A 7,298-nucleotide genomic window follows, 5' to 3' on the forward strand; every position below is an offset into this window, starting at 1 on the left:
GACTGTGGAACTAAATAGTGACAAGAATTCGGAATTTATTAGCATTGACGCAAGCTTGTGTACATGGTCTGGAAAAATGAATTCCACTTAGCTGTTATTCTTGAGTGTAATTTGGTTTCTTAAAATTGGTCTGAGATGCTAACAATACAATGTCTACAAATCCACATGAAAATACATTGTAAGTGACACAATTCTGTCTTGTTCTCTCTTACTTTGTGCGAGGAAATACTCCAGTCTAAAATTTCTGGAGGAGCAAGGAAATTATGAAATGCTGTGTAAATGTTTTAGGAGCATGGATTGCTTTAGGTTCATGGAAAATTGCTCCGGTCTTTTATGAAGTACAGTTTCTTTTAATTTTACTGCCTTTCAGGCCAGGGAGGTGGGGAGGGAAAGGCCCGTCTCTCCTACTGACATGTCCAGCCGTCAGATTTGCAATCTGTTTGTTTCAGAGTTTCTGTGCAATTCCGCCTTCCAAGGCAGCCTCAGGAAAACGAGTAGCCTTTATGCATTTGTTGTGTTTCCTTAAATGATTGTTTAGTCGGGAGATGTTGCCAACTTCCTGATGGGTTATTTCTGAAGCTGTGCTAGAGAGACATGCTTCCTTTATTTTCCTTAAGGAAAGGGAGACCGGCAGACGAGAAGCAACCGGCTTGGGAGAGAGGTGGACTCTTCAATCTGTAGGTACCGGATCTTTCTCTTTCATCTTCCCACCCCTCCTCCACTTTCCCAAGACTGAAATGCACACACTTTCCCAGGAATCATATAAGACCTTGCAGTTTCAGTGTGTTTGGAACCTTTCTGGAGAAACCTCAGTAATCTATCACCCTATTAAGAAAACTTGTTGGGTAAATACTGGTTGCTGTTGAAAGTTACTTCAGAGGTCTGCATGCCCTTTATTCACTGTAACTTTTGTTTTTATAACATATTTTGCCCTACATGCTTCAGGTTTTCTTTTCAAAAGCTGCTAGCTCTTTTTCCTCGCTGCAGATTTATTGCAAGCCGATTAGAGGTTTCATTAACAGATACAGCATTCCCTCTTATGCATCTCTCCACTGAATGCGTACATCTCTACATCTGTCAGTCAGTTTTTAATTTGCCTTGCTCCCGGAAGATTTTGGGCAGGCAACAATCTTTTTTAAAAAAACCACACATTTAGAATCTGGGGAGATTTATACAAAGGAAAAGCAGCTTTTAAAAAGTTCACACGGCTCACACTATTTCACTTGGTTTTATTTTACTCTTTCAATCCAATTGTTCCACCCGTATTTTCTTCTTGCGAGCCGGATTGTAGGCATTTGTACATTAGTATTTTGTCAAAATGTAGCTTGCTGCATTAAATCCTTAGGATTTCAATTTTATTTCTGCGTTAAAAATATGTTTGCCTGAATCCCAATAACATTGGATAAATAGAGAGGCAGGTAGGCACCAGCTTTAACAACAGATTTTAAAAGACGCCACTAGCGATATGATAAAAATCTGTAGGACAGTATGTCTTGTTTGCCGATGGTTGAAATGAGTGGGGAAACAACTAGCTTCATCCTCTGTATGAAGTACAGAAAGAAAGATTTTGCTTAATGGAGCTGGAGGGCGGGGTGACCTCTGCGTGTGTTACTATTTTGTGAAGAGTCATAGGAATTATTTCAGAATCTGTTGACAGGTAAAATATACGCAGGGAGTGGGATGTGCAGATTATATGTGCTGACATAATGAAATCTCAAATCCTGGAAAGTTTTTCAAAGTACAGACAACAGAGCCACAGCCCCCAAATTCACAGATTATTATTTTTTAAGCCATGCTCCAGAACATCAATGGCCCCACATCAAAGTCAATGAGTTGTTCTTTAAATATAAATGAAACCAATGACACTTGGTAATGATGACTAGCTTGCAGCGCAAGCCTACTCAGAAGCAAGCCCCATTGAGCTCGACAGGACTTGCACACAGGTAAATGTATTACACCCGGGATTTCAGCACAATAAACTTTCTTTGAATCAAATTCAAAGTTCAAATTCAGGCAAAGGGAGAATCTCTCTGTGTGCGGAGGCTTCCACAACTGGAGTGGAAGGGGGAGATAGATCTGTGAGCACATCAGAGCAGGTTTGGAATCCACGTGTCTTAATAAGACTAAGATCCGAGTCATGGCACCAAAAAGAAAAGAAAAGAAAAGAAAAGAAAAGAAAAGAAAAGAAGAGAGAAGAAAAGAGAAGAGACTATGGAGACACATTTATGATACTCATGTTGAAGCAGAGATGTCTACAGCAAATAGGAAGCTTTAAAAAAAAAAAAACAACCCCACAACTTTGATAAACATTACAAAATTCAAAGATTTTGACAAACAAAAGCAAAGTTTTCTGAGTGCAAACAATGTATCACTTTTATAAAATGTTACTTGTTTATTAAGGAAGGATTCTGGCAACAATTCAATTTTCCCAGTCACAAGCAACAGATTTCCATGGAAAATTCATTTAGCAATCTGGAAATTGTCTAGACCAGGATGTGTGCCCATCATTTTCTGTTTTGGGAATTACTCTGGTTAGTGTTAGTCCACGAATGGCAACCCAATACATCCATTGCCACTCCAAGTTACACTATCATCCCACTGTGTGCGTACTCCTCAAGCTACACAAACCTTTAGCCTTTCTCATAAAGTGTGTATTTCGCTCGCAGTTGCATTGCCTCATTGATTATGTAGTCTTTAAATGTTTTGTTCTGTGGATGAAATGGAACAGGTGTTAATCTGGAGAACAAATGTTCACTGTTTTAAAAGAGTTCCCAGTTTTAAAAAATACACCATGCAGAATTGACAAAAAAGGGTTAACCTATTGTCTGGGTGCTTGTAAGTGCTGCTTTGAAGGTGCTTAAATGCTTCCCAAATGAATGGGCATGAATTTTCAGATCAAAACTGAAAACCGCAGAATTCAACTTGAATTTTGGTGTTGCTGAAATTCGGGAGCCACCCTCTTTCAAGTACTGGCGTGCAGCAAAGAAATCCAAATATTTTTCAAGCCTCCACCTCAGCATTTTGTTATTCTTCCAGATAAACTTTTGCTTTGTAAATCTGTTTTAAAGGATTTAAAGTCTGGGTAAAGATCTTTATCAGGAGGAAGCCTGCTGAGCTGATTAGGAAAGGAGTTCCATCTTCATCCATTAGGGGGCATTGCTACTTCTGCAGATCAAACCAGGGGAGAAAAAAACCTTCAAGATTCCGAGAACCTGACAATTTAAAGCAGATTCGACCTCATCATCTCTGTTTAGCTGCTCAGAACACTAATTTGGTGTAAAACCATCGTTTAACAGTTAAAAGGAGCTGTTCTTGTTGCTATTTGTGGCTTCAAGCATTAAAATCTTGGTTCATCAAAGGTTGTTCAGACTTCCAGTATGGCGAGAGGAAAACTGGCTGTCTATTTGCAAACCATAATTAATTAGTCTAGCAGGGCACAATTCAAGGTTTTTGCTTTTTCCTTTCTTTTTGACTGATCCACATTTTCCTCCCGTGATTCATTTAATACAGCATTTATCCCATATTAAAAGGTTAAGGTGTTTAATGATTAGATTTCTAGGGGAAGTGGGAAACACTGGCTCTCAGGGATGAAGTTAATGGGGCAACATCAGTTTGTTCAAGGAGCGTATTGTGGACCAACTAATGGCAAACACTGTTATTCCAAATTCTTACTAATGAAATATTTTATTTTCGTAAAAATTTCTACCACATCCGTCTAGTGTCAATGCATCACTCAGGTCAGATGACGGCATTTTAAAATCACAGTATATTAAATATACATTACAATACAAAGAATAAAACAAGGTAACATTCACAACATATAAAGTACACAACTTTTTAAAAAGAAATCTATTCAAAAGCAACGACAGAGATCATGATAAAAATAACCTCCTTTTTTAAACCTTAGCAGGCAAAAGCCTACTAGAATAAAATGCCAGCAAAAACAGCTAGAGAGGCTACAATCTTATACCCATTTACCTTGGAGTAGGTGTTACTGAATTCAATGGCACACCCTTCTGAATAGATTTCTGGAAAGAGCCAGCCTGGTGTAGTGGTTAGAGTGTAGAACCAGGACCCAAGAGACTTAGGGTTAAAAATTTTACTGAGTGATTTTGAAAACTAGTTTCTCATCCTAACCTACCTCACAGGGTTGTTGTGAGGATAAATTAAGGAGGGGGAGAACCTTGTGTGCCATCTGGAGCCTACATATATTTGATAATAAAATGAAAATGAATATTTTATTGCAAATTGTCCACTTGTTAGGGTTTCAGTCTTGCTTTAAATGTATTTGTTGCTGTGCTTTTACCTTTTTTAAAAACCTGTTATGTAAATCACCTTGAGATGGTGGCTGAGAAGGTGATGACAATTGATGACAATTATGATGATAAACCACTTTGAACATATTTTAAAGAGGAAGGGTGGTCATTTTGGCCATCCTTTATATATCAACCAGATTCTCTTGTCCATTGTATGTGCACCTTCCACAGAGGTGAGCAAGGTAGTTTAGAAACTGGAAATAAAATCCAAGAAAGAAAAAATAAATTTCTGCCCCCCTCCAAGCTTTCAGTCCTTGATGTAATCTGGGCTGTGGAGACGTTTTAAATTGCTGATAGGTTACTGAGTTTATCCTGGGCTAGTTGACTGTTTTGGAGCTGATTTTTTTAGATCATTACAAAGTGTGGCTGTTTTAGCGCTGTGGTAACAGGGCCCTCCAGATCCTGCAGGACTCCAGATCCCATTAGTCCCAGGCAAGATGGACAAAGTTCAGGGATGCTGGGAGATGTAGTCCAACAACATCTGGATAACAGGACTGTGCTGGCTTACCCTTCTTTTAGTGCATTTCAATGGTATTTGCATTGGTCATTTTTATTACTGAGAGCCAATGTGCTGTAGTGGTTAGAGGGTTGGATTAGGACCTGAGAGACCAGGCTTCAGATCCCCACTTGGACATGAAGATCATCGGGTGACCTGGGGCCAGTCACTGCCTTTCAGCCGATGCTTCCTTACAGGGTTCTTGTAAGGAATAAATGGGGGGCGGAATAGAGAACCCTGTATGCCACCTTGAGCTCCTTGGAGGAAAAAGTGCACTCAAAAAATAATACTGAATAGGACTTTGTCAAGAATGTTTTCTGAAAAAAAAGAGTTTATAAATTTATTAGGCTTGAATTTAACAACCAAAGCACCAGGCACACCACTCATTGCTCAGGGAAGCAATGTAAGTGTCAAACAGCTAGACTTCCCATCTCTAATGGAAGCTTAACACAGTTTGTAAAATAACCAAAATTTGGGGTTGTGTCCAGTGTTAGCCCTGCTCAAGAGTAGACCCACCAAAATCAATGCTCTTGACTAACAGGTTCATTCATTCAAATGAGTTTACTCTGAACGGTATTTAGACTGATGCAACCCATAGGAATTTCATTTGATTCCCTATCAATATTACATCAGGTAAAAAGAATATTGAACGTATTACTGGAGGAAAACAGGGATCATTACTCACTTATTAAATCAGTTCAGCACTGCAACAATAGATCGATCAGTTGTGTGAGCCTAGACATGTCTACTCAGAAGTAAGCCTCATTAAGTTCCACGACATTTCTTCCCAGAGGAAGGGAGTGTAGGATTGCAGCCCAAGTATATCACCCCAGACTGTAAATAATTCTTCTAAATATGTCCAACATTTTTCCCTTAGGGGAAATGTTTAAACTTGCAGCAGCCCCATAAACCCTAAGCATGTTCACTCGGAAGCTAGTTCCCTTGAAATAAAAGCGACTTAGACTCATGTAAATACTGCACAATCATAACAGAGCATATTAAAATGAAAGAAACATAAAATTTGCTGCATGTAATGGTAATAACCCCCACGCCAGATTAGCAAACATATATACCTATGAATGTGAAATGTGTTTTGTTCTTTCTGCAGCAGGGGAGTTAAGTCTTGTGGGCTGCATAACTAAATTCCCAGAGTGATTTTCATAGGTATGATACAATTTCTTTTCATATGCACGTATTTGCTGCATTAACTTTTTAACTTTTTTGTTTTTTTAAAAAAGTCCAGATTTCTTCTTTGGTTGGCGTTAGATTGCTTAAATCAGCAACAAATGAAATTGCCAGATAAAACTTGTTCAGATTCACATTTTAACAAGCAGTTAATTATTCTCTGGCTAATTCAGCTTCACAACTTGATCTTTAACTGATACATTGTCTTCTCTCCACTAATCACGACCTATTCCTCTTCATTCACCACAGATTTCCCTTCCTATTTCCTGACATGTTTGGGATCGCTGGTGTCAGCAGGGGGAATAACAAGTCAAATGAGCGGCAGAAACACCAACAGACTTACACTGTGTTGCTATATGAACCCGACTACAAACAACAACTTAAATATTTTAAAGGAACAAATATAGCCTAGTGTTTTACCCAAGGTGTATATTGCTGAGCTCTGCCACAAAATGTCAAATCTTGTGGCATTTTCAGTTGCGGGATTATTATTCGTAGACCTGTAGAGATTTCTAACTTACGTTGTTTCAAAGGTCGCAGCCAACTTACGGTAAATCAAAGTCTTGCTGTCTTTTATTTATCCTAGTGCTATTCTGCGGAATGGAGAGTTTCTGTTCATGATTGACGTCTTAGGGGCAAATTAGCCCTAACGTTAAATCTAGTATTTGCATTGAGGCGGCAGGTTTTTTAAAAAATAAAAAACCCCGCACATGAGATGCAAAGATTTATCTGCTTATATTATTTATATCTTCTTGTTTGCCCAAAGACCTCAGGGTGGGTTACAGCAATTAAACATTGTCATAATCAAATATTAAATCAGGTAAAAGCCACCACCAACTAACTGTATTCTGTGTCATGTGTTGTTTTCCTCAATATATAACTTTCCCTCTTCATTCATGGACTTACGTTATTTTCTCAAAAGTCTGGTTAATATATATATCTACATATATATCTATATGACCAGCTAGTTTTTCCAATGCACTTTCTGATGTGTCTTGAGTTCATACCCCACCCCCACCCATTCAGCGAAAACTAATTTTGGGAGAAGCTCTTCGGCAAGTCAAATAATAGGGTTGTCTGTGAGTTGGCACATTCTGTTTTGTTTGGTTAAGGTGGAGGAGATTTACGAGAAGCAACTGGCACTTCTGACTTCTGCTTTTGACCATCCCTTATTAAATAAGGGAGAACAAACGGGTTCTCAAATATACAAAAAGAAAGCATTTCCCCAAATAACACATCATTCATGTGTGGAATTTTCTGCAAAAAGAAGCATCAGTGGTCACTTACTTTACATGGAATTA

At 38.5% G+C, this 7,298-nt stretch overlaps 1 long non-coding RNA gene across 2 annotated transcripts; it reads left to right on the forward strand.

The window, feature by feature from the left end:
- The first annotated feature begins 339 nt into the window (after nt 1-339).
- On the forward strand, nt 340-6,890 carry LOC114602176 (uncharacterized). Of its 2 annotated transcripts, none has more exons than XR_003707873.2 (3): nt 340-681; nt 5,921-5,976; nt 6,247-6,890. It is a non-coding gene; the product is annotated as an uncharacterized LOC114602176 (long non-coding RNA). The 2 variants fall into 2 exon arrangements; XR_003707872.2 differs by having other exon boundaries at nt 363-677.
- Nucleotides 6,891-7,298: the final 408 nt, after the last annotated feature.

The sequence above is a fragment of the Podarcis muralis genome, chromosome 7 (genome assembly GCF_964188315.1).
Source record: "Podarcis muralis chromosome 7, rPodMur119.hap1.1, whole genome shotgun sequence".
Classification (NCBI taxonomy): Eukaryota; Metazoa; Chordata; class Lepidosauria; order Squamata; family Lacertidae; genus Podarcis; species Podarcis muralis.